The following is a 27,086-nucleotide window of genomic DNA, read 5'->3' as shown; positions in this document are numbered from 1 at the left end:
ACATCTTCCCCAGTGATGAGGGTACTCATCCAGAATATGAAAGACCCAAGTTCAATTCCCCTCTGCCTGAAAAGGAGAAGGGATTTGAACAGGGATTTCCTACTTCTCAGGGGAGTGCCCTTTTCTCTGGAGTGTACAGTCTCTCTCTTTGGACCCATGCCTGTTTAATTATTTATCCAAAGTGGAACAGCTTCAATAGGGAAGATTGAGGCAGACCTATATCAAGCTATTCCATAGTACAATGGTACTTATAAGAAAGGTTGCCTCCTTCTCCCAAACATTTTCAGTGGAGTTAGGTATGCACCACTGCTGTTATTTCAAGAAACAGTTTAGGCCACTGACTCCAGGAGAGGGGTTCCTGGCTGTGGATACCAAGTGGTGATAGCAGACTTATATGCCAAAGTCTTTGAGAGGGAAGCTTAGGACACACTCCTCTTGTTAGCATCTCCCACTGGCAAGCTTATACTGGGAGCTGCCTAGGGTGCTGGCTTTTGTGGATCCTCTTTTGAGGCACCCATCTCTCCCCATTTATTCTAGAGGGACCCTAAGCACCTATCTCAGGATTCCCTTTGTGGATCTGGGCCAAAGGATTTTTATAAATATATCAGAGATCCAGATCTGTATCCCTGCCTCTCTGTTGCCCTTATATGGTTTTCCCCATATAACAGAGTGATCTGGGCCAAAGACATCGAGTTTGGCCAGTTAGGAAGTAATGAAGACCTTGTAAAAACAACTTCTGATGAAAAAGCAGCTAAGGGAATAAATAGATAATTTGAATGGCTTGTACAAGTTATATGTTCTGTTATGATGTTAAGGGAATTATCTAATAAACTTAAACCACTGACTTTCATTTTTGAAAAGTTGTGTAGAACTGGAATAATTCCACTGAACTGGCAAAAATGAAAGCAGAACTCAGCATTGAAAATTGTATATATGCCACACACACACACACACACACACAAAAAGGGGTTACAAACAAGGGCCCTTTGGAATCTTATAATTATAGCTAAAGCTGGTTCAAAACAAACATGCCAATTATTTTACATGGGAATGTTTTTTTTGGAGGGAGGAAGGAAATTGCGGATTTTTTTTAAATTTCCAATTATGTTTTTTAAACAAAATAATGATACCAAAATCAGTTTTTGTTTGTTTCTTTTGTCTCCCTCAAAAAATTCTTTTTTGTAATACTTAGGGAATGATCTGGCAGCCCTTATGAAAATGTAACTTCCTTTGAATTCAGACTTCTGCAGGTGATAGCTCTCTGGGAAAGGGACCATCTTTTTGTTGTGTATTTTACAGCACCTAGCATGAAAGGTCCTGGTCCATGACTGGGGCTTCTAGTCCCTATTGTAATACACCTAATAAATAACATATAGCATCTAGCACGGTTGAGTACTGGACAATGACTGGGTTTCCTACGCCATACAATAATACACTTAATAAATAATGTACAGCACCTAATGCAATGGCATCCTGGTCCATAACTAAAGCTCCTAGGCACTACAGTAATAAAATAATAATAATATTAAGGTACGATGTGATTAAGTGCCTAGGTGATTGAGAAACCTAATTCCTATTTTCAATAGTGACCTTTTCAAATGGGTTCATTCAATCTCTAGCAGAGCTTCGTATGGTAATATGCCACTACAAACTCCATGAGCCCTCCAGGAAACTACAGTTCTACAAAAAATATTATAGGTTCTAGGAAGGAGCAATGTGCTAGAAGCCAGTTGAAGAATATAAAAATTGCAAACATGTTTGAGTTTTTTTATTTTATTTCAGCTTCCTAGGAAAATTTTTCAAAAGTGACTAGATCCAGCTTAAGTTCAGCACTGTAATACCTAATATTTACATGTCCTTCTGCCTGGTGAAATCCACAGCCATGCGTTAGGAGCTCAGGCTCCCTATACAATGCATTAGATGCTAAAAATGGTATCCACTGAAGCCAACATGCTGAGTGAGCAGATGCCTAAATAGTAGGAAATGATGATGAGAGAGGTGTGACCTAATCTGCGTATCTAAAAGGAAGTTAGATGCCTAAATTTGTGCTGGAGGGATTAGGCTCCCACCACAAATGATTCACAGACATGAACACTCTCCTGGTGTTAGGCAACTAAGCCAGGTTGATTCTTTCTCACCAAAAACAGAGGAGCAAGTGCCCTCCTTTTATCTAATAGAGCACTGACCAGAGTGTGGGAGACCCATGTTCAAATCTCTCCTCTGCCTGATATGGGGTAGGGGCATGAACCCAGTTCTAGGAGCATGACTAAACCATAACTGTTATAAACATATAGCTAAGGGTAGCATACAATTCCTCCTTTACCTGAAACAGGTTAAGAAGCTTAAATAACCTGGTTGGCACCTGACCAAAAGGACCAATAAGGGGAGAAGATACTTTTAAATTTGTGGGGAAGGTTTTTGTTTTTGTGCTTCTTGTGTGTTTTTTGTTTTTTTTTAGGGGGGGGGGGTGGCAGCGAGATACCAGGGCAGGGGAAATACATTTTTTTAAAGCCATACTTAAACTAAGCATCTAAAATTACAAATTGTCAGTAATAAAAAGAAAATGTGTTAAATTATCTTTCATTTTAGCTTGTAAATTTTCCCGGTGCTGATTTTTTTGTACTTTAAAGTTTTGCCTAGAGGGGAATCCTGTGTGTTTTAAATCTGATTACCCTGTAAAATTACCTTCCATCCTGATTTTACAGAGGTGCTTCTTTTACTTTTTCTTTATAATAAAGTTCTGCTTTTAAGAACCTATTTGATTTTTAGCATCCTAAAAACCCAAGAGGCTGGTCTGTGCTCACCTTGGTAACCTATTTGGTTGGTATATTGTTCTCAAGCCTCCTCAGAAAAGGAGGTATTTGGGGGATATTTTGGGGAACAGGAACTCCAAGTGGTTCTTTTCCTTAAATCTTTGTCTAACTCACTTGGTGGTGGCAGCAATACCGTCCAAGGATGAAAAAAAGAAAAAAAGAAAGAAAAGAAAAAAGTGCCTTGGGAAAGTTTTTCATCTAAGCTGGTAAAAATAAGCTTAGGGGGTCTTCCATGTGGGTCCCCACATCTGTACCCTAAAGTTCAAATTGGGAAGGGAACCCTGACATGGTGGCAGAGGGGGGATCATTTTGAACCAGAAGTACAAACCTCAGGATATTAAAAGGACATTTTCCTTCTTTTTGCTGCCTGGAAAGCAGGAAGGTTTTTCTTTAAAGGACACTTTTTTTTTTAAGCTGAGAGAAGCTAGCGTTTTTTTCTTTGCCTGAAGGCAGAGGAGTTAACTTACAGCAAGGGAGTTCACAAGCTGTTTTTTTTTTCTTCTTTCTTTCTAGCTCTCAGGTTAGGCTAGGCTAAGCTCAGGAAGGCTAGGATGACAGAAAGTAATGTCCATAAAAAGCCAGATTTAAAGCTGAAGAAAGACACACACAAAAAAAAAAAAAAAACCATAAAAGACAGGTGGCCTTAAAGCATTTGGATTTGAAAGCAGAGGCAAAGGCAAAACGCTTAGAGACAGAAATGAAAGCAAAACACTTGAAGGCAGAGGCGAAAAGCTTCAATACAAAGTTGGAGCTAAAGCACTTAGATCTAAAAAGGGCTAAAATGGGTCTACCAAATAACCCTCACAATCCTTCCCCAAAAATCCACAAATGGAAGCGACTATGTCTACAGTATGATGAATCCAGTAATATTGCTGACTATTTCATCATCTTTGAGAGACTGCACACTCCATGCAATTCCTAAAGATCACAAGATGACCACATTGGTAGCAAAAATGATTGAAAAAGCTCTGGACATATTCAACAAAATGCCTATTGAGAATGCTTCTAACTATGGTAAATTGAAGGATTTGGTTTTGAAACAATTTCAAATTACACCTAAAACTTAAAAGGTAAAATTTAGAGCCCTTAAAAAAGGGCCTGGACTAAGTAATGTGGCTTATGTTAGATAAATGGTTGAAAGGGGTGTAACTAGCTTTGAAGGGATGTGTGATTTGGTTATACAAGAGCAGTTCCTGACTATGACCAATGATGATATAAAACATTGTTTATGGAATAAGAAAATGGACTCAGCAGAAAGTCTTGCTTCTAATCAATTGCTTGCTAATCAATATGAGCAGTCCCAGACTGTCAAAGATGTGGGGCAAATCAGAAGAAAACGGGTGGAGGTAGCAGAGAGGAACAACCCTGGTCGCAGTTTGGGTGGATACCAGAAGGGACACCCTGAGACTAAAACAAAACCCTACCACCAGGGGCAGCCCAAAGCCCCAGCTACACCCCAAAGAAAACCCCAGACACTTTATTGTCCCACCACACCATTCTCCATCACCTCAGCTGGGCGATGTTTTAAATGTAACAAGCTGGGGCATGTAAAGGCCAACTGCCCCAAGCCCCCCAACAGATTACAGTTCATTGCACTGGGGTTACACCAAAGGTCTTCAGGCCCAGATGCCTCCCAGATACCCTCAAAGTGAAGGAAAACTGTAAGTCTGGGTGGGAAGAAGGATATCACGTGGAGGGAAACTGGAGCACAGGTGTCAGCTATCCACCAATCCTTAGTGGACCCCAAATTCATCAACCCAGAGACCCAGTGATGATTCAACCCTTCAAGTCAAATGCTTTTAACTTGCCTAAAGCTAAGTTGCCTGTCCATTACAAGTGCTGGTCAGAAATGTGAACTTTTTCAGGCTATAATGATAATCCCATTCCCATGTTGTTGGGGGAAGACTTGTCCCACCATGTGAAGCTAGCCAAGAGGGTGGGAATGGTCACTCGCAGCCAGGCTAAGCAAGCCTTCACATCTAGCTCTGTTCCTGAGCCTTCTACAAGGGCCCAGTCTACGTTACCAAAGGCCCAGACTGAGCTGGTAAAACTGGACCCCATGCCAACGTCAGCGACAGCAGTAGTGAATCCAGTCGCAGAGACCCAAACAAAGGCAGTCCCAGAACCGGAACTGGTGGAGCAACCAGCACCAGAACCATTGCCAGCACTAAATCCAGCTCTTGCAACCCTGTCTACAACTCCAACGCCAGAGGGCACCACCAAGCCTGCACTGGCAGCAGCAGATAAACCTACACAAGAGGCTCAGCTGGAGCCTGAAACCCAACATAGTGCACCAGTGAAAAGCAGTCCACAGTCAACAAAAACAGCCCCATCACCTACATCGCTTCCAGAGGGACCAAACCCAAGTCCACAATACAATAAAAAACTAATGTCTCCAGCATCAAGGGAACAGATCCAGGTCAAGCAGGAAGCAAATAAAAGCCTCCAGGGAGCTTGGATGGTGGCACAGAGCAACCCATTGCCTCTCAGCTCTTCTAATTGATCCCAGTTTGTTGTAGAAAAAGGACTTTTATACAAGGAAACTCTTTGTGGTGGGCACCAGGAGGACTGGCATCCTCAAGGCAGTTGGTAGTTCCAGCTAAAAGCTCTTTGAGTTTAGCCACAATCATCCTAGTGGCCATGCTAGGGTGAACAGGACCAAAGACTGTTTGGAGAAGTCCTTCCACTGGGAGGGAATGGGCAAGGACATTTCTACTTATTCCCAGTCTTGTAAGGTGTGCCAAAAAGTGGGAAAACCCCAAGACCAAGTCAAAGCCCCTCTCCAGCCACTGCCCATAATTGAGGTTCCATTTCAGCAAGTAGCTCTGGATATTCTGGGTCCTTTCCCGGAAAAAAAAAAAAAAAAAAAAAAAACACCCAGAGGAAAGCAGTACATACTGACTTTCATGGATTTTGCCACCCGATGGCCGGAAGCAGTAGCTTTACGCAACACCAGGGCTAAAAGTGTGCGCCAGGCATTAAACATTTTTGCCAGGGTAGGTTGGCCCTCCAACATCCCTACAGATTCGGGAACTAATTTCCTCTCAGGGACCATAAAAAGCCTGTGGAAAGATAATGTGGTGAACTGCTTGGTTGCCACCCCTTACCACCATCAAACAAATGGCCTGGTGGAGAAGTTTAAATGTAACTTTGTGGGCCATGATACATACATTCATAAATGAGCACTCCAATGATTGGGACCTATTGTTACAGCAGTTGCTTTTTCCCTACAGGGCTGTACCACATCCCAGTTTAGGGTTTTCACCATTTAAACTTGTGTATGAATGCAAGATTAAGGGGCCATTACAGTTGGTGTAGCGGCAATGGGAGGGGTTTACACCTTCTCCAGAAACTAACATTCTGGATTTTGTAAACAACCTACAGAACACCCTCCGAACCTCTTTAGCCCTTGCTAAAAAAAACTAAAAAATGCTCAAAAAGAGCAAAAAAACCTGGTATAATAAACATGCCAAAAAGCATTCCTTCAAAGTAGGGGACCAGGTCATGGTCTTAAAGGCGCTCCAGGCCCATAAGGTGGAAGCTTCGTGGGAAGGGCGATTCACAGTCCAAGAGCACCTGGGAGCTGTTAACTATCTCATAGCATCCCTCACCTCAAACCTAAAGCCTAAGGTATACCATGTTAATTCTCTAAAGCCCTCTTATTCCAGAAAATTAAGATTTGTCAGTTTACAGCTCAGGGAGAAGATGACGCTAAGTGGCCTGAAGGTGTGTACTACAAAGAAAAAAGTGATGGTGATGTAAAGAAAAAAAGTGACAGTAGCGTAAAAAAGGTAAATCTCTCCATGACCCTTGAACGTATGCAGCAACAGCAGATTAAGGAGCTGTGCACTAGCTTCACACCACTGTTCTCAGCCACCCCAGGATGGACGGAACAGGCATACCACTCCATTGACACAGGTAATGCTCATACATTTAGAGCCCAACCTTACCGGGTGTCTCCTCAAGCCAAAACTGCTATAGAATGGGAGATCCAGAACATGCTACAGATGGGTGCAATCCACCCCTCTAACAGTGCATGGGCATCTCCGGTGGTTCTAGTTCCCAACCCAGATGTGAGATACACTTTTGCATGGACTACTGTAAACTAAATGCTGTAACTCGCCCAGACAACTATCACAATGCCACGCACAAATAAGCTATTGAAAAAACTGGGACGTCCCCAGTTCATCTCTACCTTAAACTTAAGCAAGGGGTACTGGCAAGTACTGCTGAATAAATCCGCCAAGGAAAGGTCAGCCTTCATCACCCATGTAGGGCTGTATAAATTTAATGTGCTCCCTTTCGGGCTGCAAAATGCACCTGCCACTTTCCAAAAACTTGTATATAGTCTCCTAGCGGAATTGGAAAAATCTGCAGTCACCTACCTTGAGGAAGTGGCCATCTTTTCTGATTCATGAGCAGAACACCTGGAGCATATGCAAAAAGTCTTCAAGCGCATAAGAAAGGCAGGACTTACTGTTAAGGCTAAAAAATGTCAAATAGGCCTAAACAAAGTAACTTACCTTCGACACCAGGTGAGTTAAGAAACTATCAACCCCATACATGCCAAAGTAAATGCTATCCAAAGGTGGCCTGTCCCAAAGTAAAAAAAAACAACAACAACAAAAAACAGGTCCCATTCTTCTTAGGCTTGCTCAAATATTACAGGCAATTTGTACCACACTACAGCCAAATTGCCGCTCCACTGACAAACCTAACAAAAACCAAAAAAAAAAAAAAAAACACATAACAGCCAAATGCAGTTCAGTAAACTGAAAAGTATCAAAAGGCCTTCAACCAGCTTAAAGCAACACTCATGTCTAACCCTGTGCTAAGGGCCCCAAACTTTAACAAATCTTTCCTAGTAACCACAAATGCATCCAAGCGTGGTGTGGGAGCAGTTTTAATGCAAAAAGAACCGAATCAAGAATTCCATCCTGTTGTGTTTCTCAGCAAAAAACTTTTTAAAAGGAAAAGCCACTGGTCAATCAGCAAAAAGAAATGTTACACCATTGTGTATGCTCTGAAAAAGCTATGCCCATATGTTTGGGGACGGCGTTTCCACCTGCAGGCTGACCATGCTGTGCTGAAGTGACTTCATAACGTCAAGGACAATAACAAAAAACTTTTTCGGTGAAGTTTAGCTCTCCAAAATTTCAATTTTAAAATACAACACGTTTCAGAAGCTTCTAACAAAGTGGCTAATGCACTCTCCCATGAAAGTTTCCCAAAAATCAACTGGTTAAAATCATCCTTTAAATTTAAAAAATATTGTTAGTTTTTATATAATCAGTAGTATATCTAAAGGTGCATGTGTCTTATTAATTCTGTTTTCTCCTAAAGCTCCAGGAGGAAATCACAGCCAGTGTGGAGCAGGCTGTCTATGATTTGGGGGGAGTGTCATAGAATCATAGAATATCAGAGTTGGAAGGGACCTCAAGAGGTCATCTAGTCCAACCCCCTGCTCAAAGCAGGACCAATTCCCAGCTAAATCATCCCAGCCAGGGCTTTGTCAAGCCGGGCCTTAAAAACCTCCAAGGAAGGAGACTCCACCACCTCCCTAGGTAATGCATTCCAGTGTTTCACCACCCTCCTAGTGAAATAGTTTTTCCTGATATCCAACCTGGACCTCCCCCACTGCAACTTGAGACCATTGCTCCTTGTTCTGTCGTCTGCCACGCCATGTCATAAACATACAGCTAAGGGTAGCATAAAATCCCTCCTTTTCCTGTAAAGGGTTAAGAAGCTCAAATAACCTGGTTGGCACCTGACCAAAAGGACCAATAAGGGGAGAAGATACTTTTAAATCTGTGGGGGAAGGTTTTTGTTTTGTGCTCTTTGTGTTCTCTCCGGGACAGCAAGGGACCAGGGCAGGGAAAATACATCTCCTAACGTCATACCTGAACTAAGCATCTAAAATTACAAATGGTAAGTAATAAAAACAAAATGTGTTAAATTATCTTTTATACTCATAGACTTTAAGGTCAGAAGGGACCATTACGATCATCTAGTCCGACCTCCTGCACAACGCAGGCCACAGAATCTCACCCACCCACTCCTGTAACAAACCCCTAACCTATGTCTGAGTTATTGTAGTCCTCAGATCATGGTTTAAAGACATCAAGGTGCAGAGAATCCTCCAGCAAGTGATCCATGCCCCACTCTGCAGAGGAAGGCGGAAAAACCTCCAGGGTCTCTGCCAATCTGCCCTGGAGGAAAATTCTTTCCCGACCCCAAATATGGCGATCAGCTAAACCCTGAGCATGTGGGCAAGACTCACCAGCCAGCACCCAGGAAAGAATTCTCTGTAGTAACTCAGATCCCACCCCATCTAACATCCCATCACAGACACCATTGGGCATATTTACCTGCTAATAATCAAAGATGAATTAATTGCCAAAATTAGGCTATCCCATCATAACACCCCCTCCATAAACTTATCAAGCTTAGTCTTGAAGCCAGATATGTCTTTTGCCCCCACTACTCCCCTTGGAAGGCTGTTCCAGAACTTCACTCCTCTAATGGTTAGAAACCTTTGTCTAATTTCAAGTCTAAACATCCTAGTGTCCAGTTTATATCCATTTGTTCTTGTGTCCACATTGGTACTAAGCTTAAATAATTCCTCTCCCTCCCTGGTATTTATTCCTCTGATATATTTATATATATTTTGTTTTAGATTGTAAATTTTCCCTATGCTTAGAGGGAGGTTTATTCCTGGGGGTTTTTTTGTGTGTTTTATTTTTACTTTAAAGTTTTGCCTAAAAAATCTTCTGTGTTTTAAATCTAATTACCCTGTAAAATTACCTTCCATCCTAATTTTACAAAGGTACTTCTTTTACTTTTTCGTTATAATAAAGTTCTGCTTTTAAAAGCCTAATTGGTTTTTTGTGTCCTAAAATCCCAAGGGGCTGGTCTGTGCTCACCTTGTTAACCTATTTGGTTGATATATTATTCTCAAGCCTCCCCAAAAAGGGGGGTAAAGGGACTTGGGAGAATATTTTGGAGAAATATTTGGTTCTTTGTCTAACTCACTTGGTGGTGGCAGCAATACCATCCAAAAACAAACAAAAAAAATGTGTGCCTTAAAAAAGTTTTTAACCTAAGCTGGTAAAAATAAGCTTAGGGGTCTTTCATGCGGGTCCCCATATCTGTACCCTAAAGTTCAAAGTGGGGAGGGAACCCTGACAATAGCTAAGGATAAGATTCTGTCATGGAGGTCACAGATTCTGTGAATTCTGGGACCTCTGTGATTTCTTTTGGGGGCAGGGCTGGAACAGCTGTCAGCCCCAGAGCCAGCACAGAAGCAGACCCAGGGCTGAAGCAGCTGCTGAGGATGACTCAGCACCGTTGGATCTGCAGCAGTGACAGTCAGCCCCTGCCACAGGAGCAGCGGCAGGGCTGGAGCAGCTGGCCATCAGAGCAGGAACAATGCCCCCCAGGCCGCCAGAACAGCTGACCAGAGGCCAGCACCCGGGTAGCCAGAACAGCTAATTGACAGCCAGCCCCCAAGCTGCTAGAACAGCAGCCAGCCCCAGGGACTTCAGGAGTAGTGGGCCCTGGGCCACCAGAAGGCTGGTGTTGGGTCAGCCGCTCTGGAGCAGACAGGAGCAGCAGGGCTGAAGCAGCTGCCAGGCCCTGGCAGTGCTCTATTTCTCGTGAATGTTTGTTTATTCCCCACAACCTGTCCCTGATAGAATTTTAACCCAAACCATAGCTATAGGTTATTCTGAGATCGGCTCTCACTCTCTCCTGTAGAAGGCTATTCCATTTTGTAAAAATAAGTACATACTTATAATGCCAGAGAGATAAATTGACTTAATAGGCCATTGCTTAGGGCATTCAATCTGGAAGGTAAAATCTTGAGTTGAGATCATAGAGAATGGAGATTCACTTAGCTATTGAATGCTCTCAGTATGCATGTGCCAGCCAGACCCAAAATTCCTGATCTGCTTGCCCCGGCTGTCTGTTGTGCAGAGCTGGAACCAGTAGACCAGTTCAGAGCAGGCCTACCAGATTGAGCCCCATGGTGAGACAGAGTGAGTCTGAGAACTCACTAGGGCTTCAAACAACCCCTTAATTGTAACTCAGCATGAGAGCTTAAAGAAGAACAGGAGTACTTGTGGCACCTTAGAGACTAACAAATTTATTAGAGCATAAGCTTTCGTGGACTACAGCCCACTTCTTCGGATGCATATAGAATGGAACATATATTGAGGAGATATATATACACACATACAGAGAGCATAAACAGGTGGGAGTTGTCTTACCAACTCTGAGAGGCCAATTAATTAAGAGAAAAAAAACTTTTGAAGTGATAATCAAGCTAGCCGAGTACAGACAGTTTGATAATAAGTGTGAGAGTACTTACAAGGGGAGATAGTCAATGTCTGTAATGGCTCAGCCATTCCCAGTCCTTATTCAAACCGGAGTTGATTGTGTCTAGTTTGCATATCAATTCTAGCTCACCAGTCTCTCTTTGGAGTCTGTTTTTGAAGTTTTTCTGTTGTAATATAGCCACCCGCAGGTCTGTCACTGAATGACCAGACAGGTTAAAGTGTTCTAACCTTTGTGGGGAACTGTAACTTTAAAAGCCTCTGGCAAGAGCTAGTTGGAACCGGTTGTAATGTTATGCAGAGGCTGATGTTACACATGCTGATCAGTTGGAACTCAGAGCCTGAAAGAAGCTGATCTCCATCAGACTCCTTGGTGCAGAGTGATCACTGAACACCACAGCCTTCATCCAGGTCCCAGTCTCGGGGTATGTCTACACTGTACACTCCTTTCAGCAGTGTGTAGAGAACACACACAGCTTGGCCCCTACCACAGGTATAAACTAGGGTTGCCAATTTTGGTTGAATCTATTCCTGGAGGTTTCATCACATGATATAATCCTTAGTTAAAGTTTAATTTTTAATTCCTGTTTAATCCTGGAGTGTTGGCAATCCATGTAGACAGTGACACACTTCTTAGGTAAGGAAAGACATTCCTGCATACTGTGGTTACATACCTGGGTACCTTGTTATTTTTAGCAGTGTAGGGTCCTGCTGCCTCCCCGCTGCTGGAATCTTTCCCCACAGCAGGGAAAGGCTACCGCAGCAGTGGGAAAAGACATTGGCAATGGAGATACAGCAGAAAAAGACTCCAACAGCTCCCCACAACTGAGCCTTTTCCCGCCACAGGGAAATACTCCTGTAATAGGGAGCTGCCAGAGCCTTCTCCTGCTGGAGGGAAAGACTCCTGCAACCGGGGGCTCCCACAGTAGGGAAAGACTCTGGTGGGGAGGAGGCAGTAGTCAGAGGCTCCAGCACCTCCTGTTGCCAACCCTTTCCCCACTGCCTCCCACCAGAGCCTTTCACTGACATGTTTAGCAACACATCGCAGTGCAGATGCGGCCTGCCTTTCACTGTGATGTGCAACTATACTTACCCTACATGTGTGATACGTTGGATCACAGAAACCCCATTAGGGGCTGCCAGCAGTGATGAGCTGCCAAAATCTTAACAATCGGTTCCCTCCTCACTCCACAAGTGGATCATGACCTGCCCCCCCCGGGACTCCTGCCCCCCCATTCAACCCCCTGCATTCCTTGACACCCCCCCTGGAACCACTGCCCCATCCACCCCCTTTCCCTGTCCCCTGACTGCCCCCCACTGCCCATCCAACCCCTCCTCTCATTCCTGATGGTCGCCTGGGACCCCTGCCCCATCCAACCACTCCTTCTCCCTGTCCCCTGACTGCCCCTGGAACCTCTGCCCCTGACTGCCTCCCACCGCCCCATCCAACACCCTTGCTCCTTCCTGACAGCCCCCCCCAGGACCCTTGCCCCCATTCAACCCCCCTGTTCTCCACCCTCTGACCGCCCTGACCCTTATCCACCCCCCGAACTCCCCTGCCCTACCCAACCCCCCACGCCCTTACCGCGCTGCCAGGAGGTGGCTGGCGGCGCTACAGCCACACCGCTCGGCTGGAGCTGGGCCACGCTGCCACTGTGCAGAACCTGGAGCACTGGATCAGGCCGAGTTCACAGCCCCCGCCCATTTCCCGTGAATCAGCTGTTCGCACGGGAAGCCTGGGAGGGCTGAGAAGCAAGCGGTGGCATTCCGCTCAGGCCCAGGGAGGCGGAGGCGGAGCGGAGGTGAGCTGGGGCAGGGAGCGGTTTCCCTGTGCGCCCCCCCCCCCGGGTTACCTGCTGTGGCACGGGTGGCCCCCCCCACCCCAGCTCACCTCTGCTCCACCTCCGCCTCCCTGGGCCTGAGCGCGAAGCTGCCACTTGCTTCTCAGCGGCGAGAAGCGGGGCGGAGCATTCAGGGGAGGAGGCGGAGCAGAGGTGAGCTGGGGCCAGGGGTGGGGTGGGGAGCTGGAGCACCCACGGGGTTGGCGCCTAAGGGGCTCCTGAGTCACTTCAACTTACCGGTTGTTAAATTTAGAAGCCCTTTTAGAACCGGTAGTCCCGCACAGGTTCTAAAAGGGCTTCTAAATTTAACAACCAGTTCCTGAGAACCAGCTCACCACTGGCTGCCACCCAATGTGCCAAGTCTACCCTGCTTTTCTGCCCTGGCAGCTTGGGATTTCAGTGCCCTGCCTGGTTTGAGCCAGACTCGCTAGCCTGCTGCAAACCCAGACCCAGGTCTGAACCACATCTCCTAACAGCTGTAGGCTTAATTGAAAGCAGCTTAAGAAGTGTTCCTGTCTTTAACACTCAGTTGCCCAACTCCCAATGGGGTCCAAACCCCAAATATATCCATTGTACCCTGTATAAAGCTTATGCAGGGTAAACTCATAAATTGTTCGCCCTCTATAACACTGATAGATATGCACAGCTGTTTGCCCCCCCCCCCCCAGCTATTAATACATACTCTGGGTTAATTAATAAGTAAAAAGTGATTTTATTAAATACAGAAAGTAGGATTTAAGTGGTTCCAAGTAGTAACAGACAGAACAAAGTGAATTACTAAACATGCAAGTCCTAGCCTAGTACAGTAATAAAACTGAAAATCTCACCCTCAGAGATGTTTCAATAAGTTTCTTTCACAGACTGGACACCTTCCTAGTCTGGGCACAATCTTTTCCCCTGGTACAGCCCTTGTTCCAGCTCAGGTGGTAGCTAGGGAATTTCTCATGATGGCTGCCCCCTTTGTTCTGTTCCACTCATTTATATATCTTTTGCATAAGGCAGGAATTCTTTTTCCCTCTGGGTTCCCACCCCTCCTTCTCAATGGAAAAGCACCAGGGTAAGATGGATTCCAGTTCAGGTGACATGATCACATGTCACTGTAAGACTTCAGCCCACAGGTATACAGGAAGACTTACAAGTAAAACAGAGCCATCTACAGTCAATTGTCCTGGTTAATGGGAGCCATTAAGATTCCAAACCACCATTAATGGCCCACACTTTGCATAACTACAATGGGACCTCAGAGTTATATTTCATATTTATAGTTTCAGATACAAGAGTGATACATTTATACAAATAGGATGACCACACTCAGTAGATTATAAGCTTTGTAATGATACCTTACAAGAGACCTTTTGCATGAAGCATAGTCCAGTTACATTATATTCACACTCATTAGCATGTTTTTATAAAATCATATAGCGTGCAAAGTCACAACATGCCGCTGCAAAAGGTGTGCAGTGTAGACATAGCCTCAGTTCAACACTGGAAAGCTGAGAATTTCCACACCACCCAGACTGGATGAAAGGGAGATGTTTAACCAGCATATTGATGGGAGGACAGCCCAAACTTTCTTGCTTTGGGCCTGACCCAGTTCCCACTGACAGCATCAGCAGCGTCAATGGGAGTGGGACACGCAACTGTCTTTTGTACTTTTGAAAATCTCCCTCATATTGAATCAATGATAATTTACAAAATCAGATGTGTATGAAGATGAAACTAGGAAAGCTGCTGTATTCTTGTTCTGTATAAACCAACTAAAAGGGAAGGTTTTTGAGAATAAATAAATATACAGCATTGCAATATTATAAATAATGTGGAAAAAACTATATCAAGGAGGAGGGAAATAAAATCTCAATGATTAAATTTAAAATAAATGTCTTCCTTAATCAATGTGCAAACTAAATGCATCTGATGCAAAGTGTTAAGTTTCACATATCAAAAACTTTAAAAACATTTATTTAGGGAAGCAAGATCCTAGGAAGTTCCACACAACTTTTGCAGTTTTAGGTTCCAGTTTTGCAAGCTCTTTAACACATGACTAACTTCAAACATGTGAATAGTCCTATTGGCCCCCATTCTTCAAAAACTGTACACCCACTGACTTAAGTCTCAGTGTGAAAGTGCAAACATGTACATAAATCTTTGCAGGATCAGAGTCTAATGCTGCAGCCATAAAGGCCTGATCCAATCAGTGGAAACTCTCCCACTGGCTTTTATTAGGCCATAAAAGTGTATAAGGAAATGGCAATCTCTTTGGCAGTGGGTGCTCTGGAAAGAGAAAGTGGTGCTATTCTTCAAAATGGCTGTCTCAGAGACCTTTTTTCTTGCTAGAAAAGTAAATTAACTGCAAGCTTGAATTTGTTTTGTTTTCACACAAATATGAAGAAAACATTCAAAGAAGCTAGAGGTAAAGGATGCAAAGTACCAGATACAAAAGCTGAAGAGAAGTGATTACTTTATCTATAACATGCTTGTGATAACATTTACACTGTAGTCTCCTTTCCAGAAAACATGTGATACAAATGCAATAACTAACTCTGGCCTGACGTCTACTGGGAATGTGTGAGAATGCATTTATCATTATGTTATCAATTGATAAAATATTCTTATTTTACTCAGAAATATCTTTATTCCACGCTTCAACCCAGTATAGACACATCATGAAGTTGAGAGGTGCTGACTGTAGTAAAACTGTTGGGGAACAATTGATCAAATTAGAAACCAAACCCCATGTTCACATGTTCATATTTTCATGTTCATGTGTTCGTAAGTATTTATGCCTAAAGGGGGAAACTTTCAAAGGCACAAATGGCAGTTAGTCACCTAAATCCCATTGACTTTCAGTGAGAATTAGATGCCTAATAGCCATTTGTGTCTTTGAAAATCTTCCCCATAATGTTAACTAAAACTCACTTTAAGGTCTAGTTTTGCCTACGATTGCAGGAGAGAACCTATGTTGGCATTGGCTATGTCAGCATAGTTTTGTAGTGCAGACGCAGAGTACACCAAAAGAAGCAGTTTTTCGGTCAGTATGACACCACCACCTACCGAATGACCTTAGCTAAGCTGACAGTAACACTGTTCTGTTGGCATAGCTGCATCTCCACTGGGGTTACTGTGGCATAGATATGTAGATCAGGAATGTGTTTCTTTTTTCACACCTGTGACCTACGTAGCTATGCCAGCATAAGTTTTAAGGGTAGACTAAACCTTCATCAACAGTCCCTTAAAACTGAAGCATAAATTCCCATCCAGCCATTTGCAGATCTGTTGGCTTTGCACACATATCGAACAGGACAACTGTATACCAACAATATATATTACTGAATAGTTTCAAGGATTCAAGTTTAAGAACTATTGTTCACTTTGTAGGGCTAAAGTCACTCAACTTCTAGCCATGTACTGTATGTAACATACAAGAACTCCCTATCCTGAGTTTAATCATCATCATTAGATATGCAATTTCTCCTGTTTTCTTGTTTAATGAAAAGGCCCGTTTGTTTTATTGCTTTAATCTCCAAGACCTTTGGACTAGTAAACAAGTTAAGAGCCTGAACACCTATTCACACTCTTATAGAAAATGCAATGTGTTTTTTTATTGCTCCCTATGAATGTTTTTAATATATATTCTTCCCCCCCTTTCTCCCCAGCAGGCCCCTTTACGAATTTTTTTCACAAAGAACAAAATTATGGAGAAATTTTAATAAAGAGCTAGGGAGCATTTAAAAATGTATTTGCAAAATACAATTAATTGGAACAAAATAGTGATTGCCACACAACCTGTATTTTAAATTCTAGTTGCTGGATATATGAGAGTTTTGCCATGCCTGCATGTTACAAACTAAGTTAAGTGAGTAGTGACTTTTGGTGCTTCTGTTTTTGGGCACCCAATCTGAGACACTTTAAAGGGGCATGACTTTGAGAAAGTGTTTAGCACTCCCCATCTGAAAATCAGTCTCTCATATTAGGCACTAAAAATCACTAGTAACTTATAGAAATTTAAGCCTTTATCTTTAGATCAATTAAGGTATTAGATGTTCCCTAAACTGAATCTGTTATAATGGTCAAAGAAAAAGTCTTTGAGGTTGAATGACTCAGTTGCTTTTTCAGATGGAAAATAATAATAATAAATAAAATATATTAATAAAATGGCAGATGTCACTGCTTAACTCTTAAATGCCTCCTTAAATCGATCTGCCCAGCAGGGTTACACTGTAAAGTATTTCAGGTTAATAACTATCAAGGATGGAGACAGAACATGTGTAAATTAATGACAGCTTATAATAATAAGTACTGTAAGAAACCTGACCATTCATGTATCAAGGATCTTTAAAAATGACCTTCTTTCTACTTAATTCTGAAATATCTAGGAGAGAGGAACTTATGCTAGGCTGAACGTACCACAGACAGAAAACGGTCAGAGCAAAGGGCAGAAATGAAAGGATACCCCCTGAAAATACTTTTTAAGCATTAGTGCAATTCTCAGGTAGAAAATACATAGAACTTTAATATGAAACACAAAAATGTTGTTCAGACTTACATTTGCAGTTTGGATGTTTTAGGATCTCTTGTTCTGTTTTCAAATCAAAAAACCGTCTCTACCCTGACTTTCTCTCCTTCCTAGAAAATTGTTTTCAGGTCCTATAGTATCTAGTGAATAATTAACTACTGGCTAGGTTATAGAGACAAGGTGGGTGAGGTAATACCTTTCATTGGATCAACTTGTGTTGGTGAGAAAGACAAACTTTCAGCTTACACAGAGCACTTCTTCAGGTCTAGGAAATGTAGTCAGAATGTCACAGCTAAATACAAGGCGGAACAGATTGTTTATCATAAGTAGTTAACACATATTTCAAGGTATCATTCAAGGTGAAATGACCCATTAACACCCCTCCTATCATAGGGGGAAAGGAAGGGAGTGGTGGAAAAGGCAGTTTGAGCATGTGTGTTTGTTAGTGGGTTATAAATTGTTGTAATAAGCCCTAGTAAAGTTATGAATTTAAGCTCCCAGAATTGTCCTTTGAAAGTGTTGTGCAGGTTTCCTTTGAGAATAAGGCCTGATAGGTCAGATACAGGGCTTTTTTGTCTTTTATCATTTTCCTGTGTGAGTTCATTCAAGAGTATCATGATTGTCTTGTTTCACCTACATGTATTGAGGCATTTAGTGCACGTAAATTTTCTAGACACTGAAAATGATGGACTGAAGAGAGACACTTTCAGGCAAGTTTGTACTTGGCATGGCTGAACCATGCCTCCACTGCTGCTACTTGTGCAGCTACACTGCTATTTTTGCTTGTGCTAACTTGATAGTTAAAGAAAAGTGAGATATACTGATGACAAATTGCCAAATGGGTAATTTTTGAACTCTTTATTATTCGCTCTGCATCAATTCATTTTTCATCAAACCACCAAAAAATGCAAATAGTTCTGCTCAAAGTTTCAGTTTGGGTTGTTGTTTCTTTGCCATTTTGATGAGATTTTTACAAAACAGAGGTTTAAAACTCCTGCTAAACTGAAAATGTCTGACTCAGACTTAACTCTGGAATTGTGATCATCATGCCTTAATACAGGAAATTAAGGTACAAATTTCACCACCAACAAAAGATATATGTAGGGTGCAAAGGTCATCAGAGCAATAATGCAGGTATAGATAATAATAGGTTATTGGATCCTGCTTTTCAAGTAAAAAATCAAATTTTAGCTAAAACATACAAAGTTCATCATTTGTGTGTGATAGCAGGCCCTGATTTATTTCTGTAATTAAAATTAGACACTTCCAAGTACAAATACATAACAGATATATTACTCAAAGAACAGGAGATATATACACACATACAGAGAACATGAAAAGGTGGGAGTTGCCCTACCAACTCTAAAAGGCTAATTAATTAAGATGAGCAATTATCAGTAGGAGGAAAAAAAAACTTTTGTAGTGATAATGACAAGAAGGTGTGAGGATACTTAACATGGAGAAATAGATTCAATGTGTGTAATGGCTCAGCCATTCCCAGTCTCTAGTCAAGCCTAAACTTCAGTATCTAGTTTGCATATTAATTCAAGTTCAGCAGTTTCTCCTTGGAGTCTGTTTTTGAAGCTCTGTATATATCTATCTATCTCCTTACTATATGTTCCATTCTATGCATCTGATGAAGTGGGCTGTAGCCCACAAATGCTTATGATCAAACAAATGTGTTCGTCTCTAAGGTGCCACAAGTACTCCTGTTCTTTTTGCAGATACAGACTAACATGGCTGCTACTCTGAAAGATGCATTACTGCTATTTCCTGGGAATAGTGAATTTGCTTTAAACAGTTTAAGTTCCACCAGGTTCCAAACATTAGTGTTGAGAAGGAAAGCCCTTATTCAGCGAAACACTTAACATTAAGCACATGAGTATTCCCATCGAAGGAAAAATGAAACTACTCGCATGCTTACAGTAAAGCATGTATTTAGCTGTTCTGCTGAGTAGGGACAGGATAACACAGATGCTGAAAGACAAGGAAATGCTTAATTGCTTTGTTAAATTGAAAAAAAGGTGAAATAAATGTCAGAGCAGAAGGATGTTCTAGTAGTTAGTACACTAGACTGGGACATGGGGATAATAGTACTTCCCAACCTTACAGGAGTGGTGTGAGAATAAATTCATCAGAGATTGGTAAGTATGCAATACAATGGGGGCCATATGATTAATTTAGAATGACAATGAAAGGACGTTGTTTCTGTATAGCAGATTCTCACAATTGTCTGTATATCTGACCTTTTCTCTATTGGGTTGCCATCTGTCTGGGTTTTACACAAGCAGTCCGTTTTTTGGCTTCTGTGTTTGGGTGCCATTTAGGGTTGCCAGATGCCCGGTTTTTGACCAGAAAGTCTGGTTGAAAAGGGGACCTGGCAGTGTCCGGTCAGATGTCTAGACTAGACATCAAAAACCTGGTTACCTGGGGGGCAGCGGGAGTCCCCAGGACATTAACCCAGTCCAACCCCTGCTCAGGCTGCAGCAGCTCCCATCCCATCCCTGGAGAAGAGGGAGCTCAGCTTGGAGGGGAAGGAGGTGTAGATGATCCAGCAAGCGACAGGGGGATGGAAGCAAAGGACCGAGTGACAGGGGCAAGGCCTTGGCGGGGGGAAAGAGGTGGAGCAGGGGTGGGGCCTAGGGGAGAAGAGGTGGGACAGGAGCAGGGCCTCAGGGTCCAGTTACCAGTAATTAGAAAGGTGGCGACCCTATTTCCCTAGTGAATATTAAATTTGTCGAATGTCTGCTTGGGAGAGTAGTGAGAATTTTAAAAAATATAGTGGCCTAAATATATTGAGACATCTTGCAGGGGTCTGATTTTCTAAAAGTGCTGAGTGCCTTCGGCATTAAAAATTGGAGGTATCCAAAATCAATAGTCAAATGTGAAAATTATCTACACATGCACTCTGGGGTGGGGGTGCAAATTAAGATTGCACAGTCAGTCTTAATACTAGAATTTCCTATCTTTTGAGTGCTTGATTTTGCAATCTTACTGTTCTTCTGATATAGCTTTTTGGACATAAGAAGTAATAATGACTTACCATGGAAAATCAAGTGACACTTTTGTTTTTTCTTCCACATTTTCTCTTTCTTTTTCTCTCTGCCTGTCTCTCTCAATCTAGTCATTATCATTATATATTCTTAAAAGTGGTCTTTCTTCCTTTCTCTGCTCATGACCACTCCCCTGGGGTCTGTCTTCTTGAAAAATCCTTTTGTATAAACCATTTGAATCTCACCTCTCTCTTCCTCCTTTCCCCTCCTGGGATTTTTCTCTTTAATCATCCACTTTACTGCCTCCCATTTAGCTGTCTACTCCTCATTTGGTCGCCACCCTCACTCCCTCTTGGAATAGCTCTTCCCCTCCTCCTTCTGGATATCTCCTCCAAACAGGAGGGAGAAGTGGTATCCATCTCTCTCCTGTGTCTCTGCAGTTGCTATCTCTTCACCTTGGGGACTGTCTTTCCACCCCTTTCCCCTGATTCAGGGGTCCCTCTTCCCCACTGTGGGGTGTGGTCAATTTCTCTCTGTGATGGGTTGGTTCACAGAAACCTCCTTGGGAACTGCCAACTGATGTGCCAAGACTGCTTCTGCCCCTGCTTTCTCTGCCCTCCTGGGACACCAGCACCCTGTCTTGTTGAGCCAGACATGCCAGTCTACTCCAACACAGACCCACGGTCTGAACCACATGCCCCAAAGCTGCAGGCTTAGTTGAAAGCAGCTTACAGAAGTGTTCCTGTCTTTAACACTCAGATGCCCAACTCCCAATGGGGTCCAAACCCCAAATAAATCTGTTTTATAACTCATAAATTGTTCACCCTCTATAACACTGATAGAGAGATATGCACAGCTGCTTGCCCTCCCTTCCAGGTATTAATGCATACTTTGGGTTAATAAGTAAAAATTGATTTTATAAAATACAGAAAGTAGGATTTAAGTGGTTCCAAGTAGTAACAGACAGAACAAAGTGAATTACCTAGTAAAATAAAATAGAACACACAAGTTTATGTCTAAGAAAACTGAATACAAATAAAACCTCACCAGTTCCAGTAAGCTTCCTTTTACAGATTAGTCTCATTCTAGTCTGGGTCCAGCAATCACTCACACCCCGTGTAGTTACTGTCCTTTGTTCCAGTTTCTTTCAGGTATCCTTGTGGGGGGGGGGGGTGGGGAGGCTCTCTCCTTAGCCAGCTGAAGACAAAATGGAGGGATCTTCCACAGGCTTACATAGACTTTCCCTTATGGGGGGAGACCCTCTCTCTCTCCTATGCAAAGACCAGCTCCAAGATGAAGTTTTGGAGTCACATGGGCAAGTCACATGTCCATGCATGACTGAGTTTCTTACCAGCCAAGCCACATTCCTGGGAAAGCTCCAATGTGGATTGGCATCTTTGAGTTCATTGCTGGCTTTAGTGGTTCTTGACTGGGCATTTAATTTGCACATTCCTTTCTTAATAGAAATCAAGCAAGTATAGAGCCAATATTCCTAACTTCAAGTACAAAAATGATACATGCATACAAATAGGATTAATAGATTCAGTAGATCATAACCTTTACAGAGATATGTTACATGGCATATGTAGCAGAAAACATATTCTAGTTATGTCATATATACATTCATAAGCATATTCCATAAAGCCTTATGGGGGGCACCATCACACTCTTCACTGTGTCAATACTAGGGTCATCTTCTTCCTCTATTTCCCTAAGAGTGTCTGTAATTCCTCACCTGAAATCTCATTTCCCTCCCGGCCTTGGAGTCCATTGTTTCTCGTATTAGGAATCTCTTCAACCATTCCCAAGAAGTGAGTGGGTGGGTGTCATAACTATAAAGGGAAGGGTGTAACAGCTGTCCTGTGTACAGTACTATAAAATCCCTCCTGGCCAGAGACTCCAAAATCCTTTTCCCTGTAAAGGGTTAAGAAGCTCAGGTAACCTGGCCCAAAGGACCAATAAGGGGACAAGATACTTTCAAATCTTGGGGGGGGGGAAGCTTTTGTTTGTGCTCTTTGTTTGGGAGTTCGTTCGCTCTCGGGACTGAGAGGGACCAGACATCAATCCAGGTTCTCCCCATCTTTCTAAACAAGTCTTTCCTATTTCAAACTTGTAAGTAAATAGCCAGGCAAGGCGTGTTAGTTTTACTTTGTTTTCTCAACTTGTAAATGTACCTTTTACTAGAGTGTTTATCTTTGTTTGCTGTACTTTGAACCTAAGACTAGAGGGGAGTCCTCTGAGCTCTTTAAGTTTGATTACCCTGTAAAGTTATTTTCCATACTGATTTTACAGAGATGATTTTTACCTTTTTCTTTAATTAAAAGCCTTCTTTTTAAGAACCTGTCAGGACTGAGATCCCCACTTTGAACTTTAGGGTACAAATGTAGGGGCCTGCATGAAAACTTCTAAGCTTAATTACCAGCTTAGCTCTGGTTCGGCTGCCACCATTTTCAATGGATTCCCTCCCTGGGAAACCTTGAAAAACCTTCACCAAATCCCTGGTGAAAACAAATCCAACCCCTTGGATTTAAAACAAGGGGAAATTAACCATTCCCCTCCTTCCTCCCACCAACTCCTGGTGAATCAGTTCCAACCCCCCCTGGGATCTACAACAGGGAGAAATTAACCATCCCCCCTTCTTCCTCCCACCAACTCCTGGTGAGTCAGGATCCACCCCTTGGATCTTGAACAAGGAAAAATCAATCAGGTTCTTAAAAAGAAGGCTTTTAATTAAAGAAAAAGGTAAAAATCATCTCTGTAAAATCAGTATGGAAATCAACCTTGTGCAGCTACACTGATTTTTCCTTGTTTTTAGATCCAATGGGGTTGGATCTTGATTCACCAGGAGTTGGTGGGAGGAAGGAGGGGAATGGTTAATTTCTCCTTGTTTTAAGATCCAAGGGGTTTGGATCTGTATTCACCAGGGAATTGGTGAAAGGTTTCTCAAGGCTTCCCAGGGAAGGGAATTAGCCTTGAGATGATGGCAGCGGACCAGAGCTAAGCTGGTAGTTAAGCTTAGAAGTCTTCATGCAGGCCCCCACATTGTACCCTAAATTTCAAAGTGGGGATACAGCCTTGACAGTGGGATTTCCAATTTTTACCCTTTCCCCTCAGGACTCTCTAGTTTCCCCTTCAATAGGACTCTGACTTCACTTATGTTCCCATCAGAAACATCCAGCTCCCCCTTTATTCCTTGTCCCCACTGACTGGGTGGGGGTCTCCCCCATCCCAGTCTCACTGTTTCTGAGACATGAAAGGAGCCATTCTGGATGGTGCTAGCTGTATCTCTACTCTGCCCTATAGTGAGTCACTCAAAGCAGAGGAGACAAGCAACAGGAAAGTCAGGGGGAGCAGTCCCACAGCCTGTTCTTCCAGCTGGGGTGTCAGAGGGGTCCCTGCTTGTTCCTAGGATTAGGGCCAGGCAGATAGGGAGGTGATACCCCTATAGCCTCCCAATAGCAAAAGGGCTGACTCCCCCCAGGTCTCATCTTTCTAGACTGGGCTCCCCCAGCTCAGGATTCACATCTCTTTGTGGCTCCAGCAGTTAATCTGAGCCCCTCCTACTGCTCCTATACTTATTGGGTTCCGGGAAGTGGCTACCCCACTCCTAAAATAGCAGAGGTTAAAAGCAGCCCTGCAGAGGGCTGCAGCTCTAGAAGCCTTGGCTAATTGGGGAAGCAGTCTCAGATGGGGCCACACCCCAATCAGGGACCAGCTGGCCCTATAAAAGCTTGAGCCAGGAGCTCAAGTAGATAGTTTCTCTCTGGGTTTAGAGGGAGAAGGGTCTGGCTGTAAGGAGCTAGAGAATGGGTATATGAGTGGAGAAGGGAAAGACAGAGGAGCTGGGGAGCTCTAGCCTGGAAAGCCCTAGGCTGCGGCCTAGCATTGGGCTAACAGGTACTGAGGGTAGCCCAGGGGTTGGCTAAGGCAGTAGGTCCAAACCCAACCTTGCCTGTGATGAGTGGCTTATACTGCAGTCTGCCCTAGGGAGTAGGGGCTAGTTGGTGACTTGCAGTGGCCTTATTCTGAGGTGAGGTGGTGATAGTGGGTGGGGGTTCCCTGGGGAGGGGAGATCCTAAGACTGTGGGGTTACTGCCAGGGGGCAGCACCCCAGACAAAAGGGCACTGGGGTGCAGGGAGGGACATGGGGGGGGGGGGGCAAAGGACAGGTGGATCACCAGCCTGCGGAGGGTGCTCCAAGGCTGTGAACTAATTCCCAGAAGAGACCAGCAGGAGGTGTTGCAGGGGTGAGTCTGCTCCTCTAGAGCCCCCAACTGCATCTGTCTCGTATCCTGCCCCTCACCCAGCCACTGGACCAGGCTCTGATCACTTTATGTCTTAGTTTTTACTCCCTATTTTCCCTCATTTACTCCTTCATCCAATTCCCTGTTACTTGCAGCATCACTCTAGGTGCCCCCATCTCCCTCTTGCTGAGCATGGGGCTGCCACTGTTCAGGTTTCCCAGCATCATTCCTTTGCTGAGATGGTTGCCCTGTAAAACATCGGGGTACTAGGGACACACTGCCAGCTTGCCAGTGTTAGGGGCTCAGGATATTTCCTAGCTGGGCATTGCTGGCTCCCCCAGGAGCTTGCACCCCACCTGGCCCTCAGAACCTTCTGCTTCTTTAAGGTTTCACTTTTGCTCCTTGTTCTCTCCCTACCCCCATTTCTGTCCTCCTGGAGTGTGTACATGGGGGTCCTAATTCTACCCTATTTCTCTGCTGTGGATCCCCACAGGAGCTTTCTTTAAGGTCTCACCACAAGCTGCTTTCATCCAATTGGATCCCATCCCTCTCATCCTCCAGGGGTATCTCTCTCCTTATCATCATTGATCAACTGCTTGGGGGTCTCTCCTATAGTTGCACTCCTCTTCCCGGTAGGTCTCTCCATTCCTGATTCCCACCACATGGTCTCTCTCACCTATTCCCCTTTGGGCAGCACTTAGCAGTTGTTTTTTTTTCCCTTCTGGGAGTATCTTTCCCTGTCCATCCCCCCCCCCCCCCCCCCCACACACACACCTGGGGATCTCTCTTCACTGCCTCCATACCCAAGAGTCCCTGTATTTCCGGGTGGTATCTCCTCCCTCCATTACAATCAGGGCTGGCCTTAGGCATGGGCAAATGGGGCAAAAGCCCAGGGCTCCATTACAAATGGGGTGCCTCCAGAGTAGGGGTACTCCTCCCGCTGCTGGCATCAGCAGCCCTGTGGCTCCTGCCCCATGGTTTGGCGCCACCCGTGGCCAGCTGCTCCTGGGAGCTTCCTGTCTGCTGTAAGGAGGGTGGAACAGCTTGGATGTCAGGCTGTCCCCTGCCCCCCCCCACACATGCACCCCACCTCCACAGAGTGGGGTGTGTGAGAACAGGGCTCACTAAGAGATGGACAGAGCTGCTGGTGGCTGCTGCTGTGTCTGAAGGAGCTTTCCTTCAGGCTGCTGAGTGCCACTTTCTGAAAGTGGCAGCTCACAGTCTCTCTCACTCCCCCAGCTCACACACGCTGTGGGATAGCAGCTGAAGGATTACCAAAGCATTGTGCAGCAGCATTGGGTGCACATGAACAATAGACCAAACTAACTCAATTTGCATCAAAATTAGCTCTCTTTAAGAGGACTCCAGAGTTCGCTTATATACGGAATCAGTCTATGGCTTTTTTTAGGATGCTTATTCATTCAGCTGGCTCCGCTTTTCCCTCCTTGGTCTCTCTCCCTTCTCAGCCATCCTTTTCATGCCTCTCACATACCCCAAATTTTGAGGGATTTCCCTTCATTTTGTAAGCTGTAGAGGGTATGGGAGTGTTAGACTAGGCTGGACTTACAGGCAAACAGGTGAAGAAGCAGTCCAGAGCAGCTTCAGAAGTGGATTATCCAGATGGACAGTGTTGGACTGAGGTTCACTAATTTAGCAGATGAGTCTAACATATATTTATTAAGGCAAAACACTCAACTACTCGCAAGTGGGAAGCTCATCAGGACGATTGCATCACAGTCGCCCCCAGCACCGGACAATACAGCATCAGCTGCCCTTTGTTACAAAAAATTACTTGTAACTTTATCTTTTCTCATACATGTATACTAGTCTCTCATTTCCATGTTAACTCTCCTTCCCTGTCAGTATAGGTTCAAACCAGTCTTTTAGCTTTTTAGTTATTTTATCTTTTCTTCACAAACATGATTGATCTGCAATTTCTTACTCATACACAGTTCTGCTTACGCTTATACTGTTAAGTGTGTGTGTGTGTGTGTGTACACACTATTATAATTAAAATGCATAGCAGTCTTCCGTCAGGCCTAAATGTGCCTTCACTCCCAAAAGACAGAAGCAGCACAGGTGAAGAATCTTTCTGCAAACATCTAATAGTGAACAGGGGACAATACTAGTGGTTCATTTACAGAAGCTTCCTACTCAGAAATCCTATGTCGCTGTCCCTGCTTGCTGGTTTATTTTGGCAGATCCCCTGAAACCTGGACCCCTGGTTGAATACCACTGCTGTACAGAGCTGTGCAGGGTATGTACTCAGGTATATACCTGCACCCTTCAGATGTGTCTTTACTTCATGTACCTAAGCCATGCTTCACTAGCAATGTTATTTATTGCCAT

The 27,086-nt window shown here is 43.8% G+C and overlaps 1 protein-coding gene across 3 annotated transcripts in view; it reads right to left on the bottom strand.

The window, feature by feature from the left end:
* LOC112060585 (butyrophilin subfamily 1 member A1-like) overlaps positions 1-21,657 on the bottom strand; it is a 98,755-nt gene extending 77,098 nt beyond the window's left edge. For 2 of the 3 annotated variants that reach the window (XM_065571441.1, XM_065571444.1), the window contains exon 1: positions 17,531-17,670. The gene's annotated coding sequence lies outside the window, so the exon portion shown is untranslated. Of the gene's footprint in view, positions 1-17,530; positions 17,671-21,540 lie in introns of those variants that run through there. The other variant, XM_065571442.1, reaches the window with a different exon arrangement.
* Between the last annotated feature and the right edge of the window lie 5,429 nt (positions 21,658-27,086).

Source organism: Chrysemys picta, chromosome 17, assembly GCF_011386835.1.
Source record: "Chrysemys picta bellii isolate R12L10 chromosome 17, ASM1138683v2, whole genome shotgun sequence".
Taxonomy (NCBI): Eukaryota; Metazoa; Chordata; order Testudines; family Emydidae; genus Chrysemys; species Chrysemys picta.
This window is presented reverse-complemented; position numbering and strand designations above follow the sequence as displayed.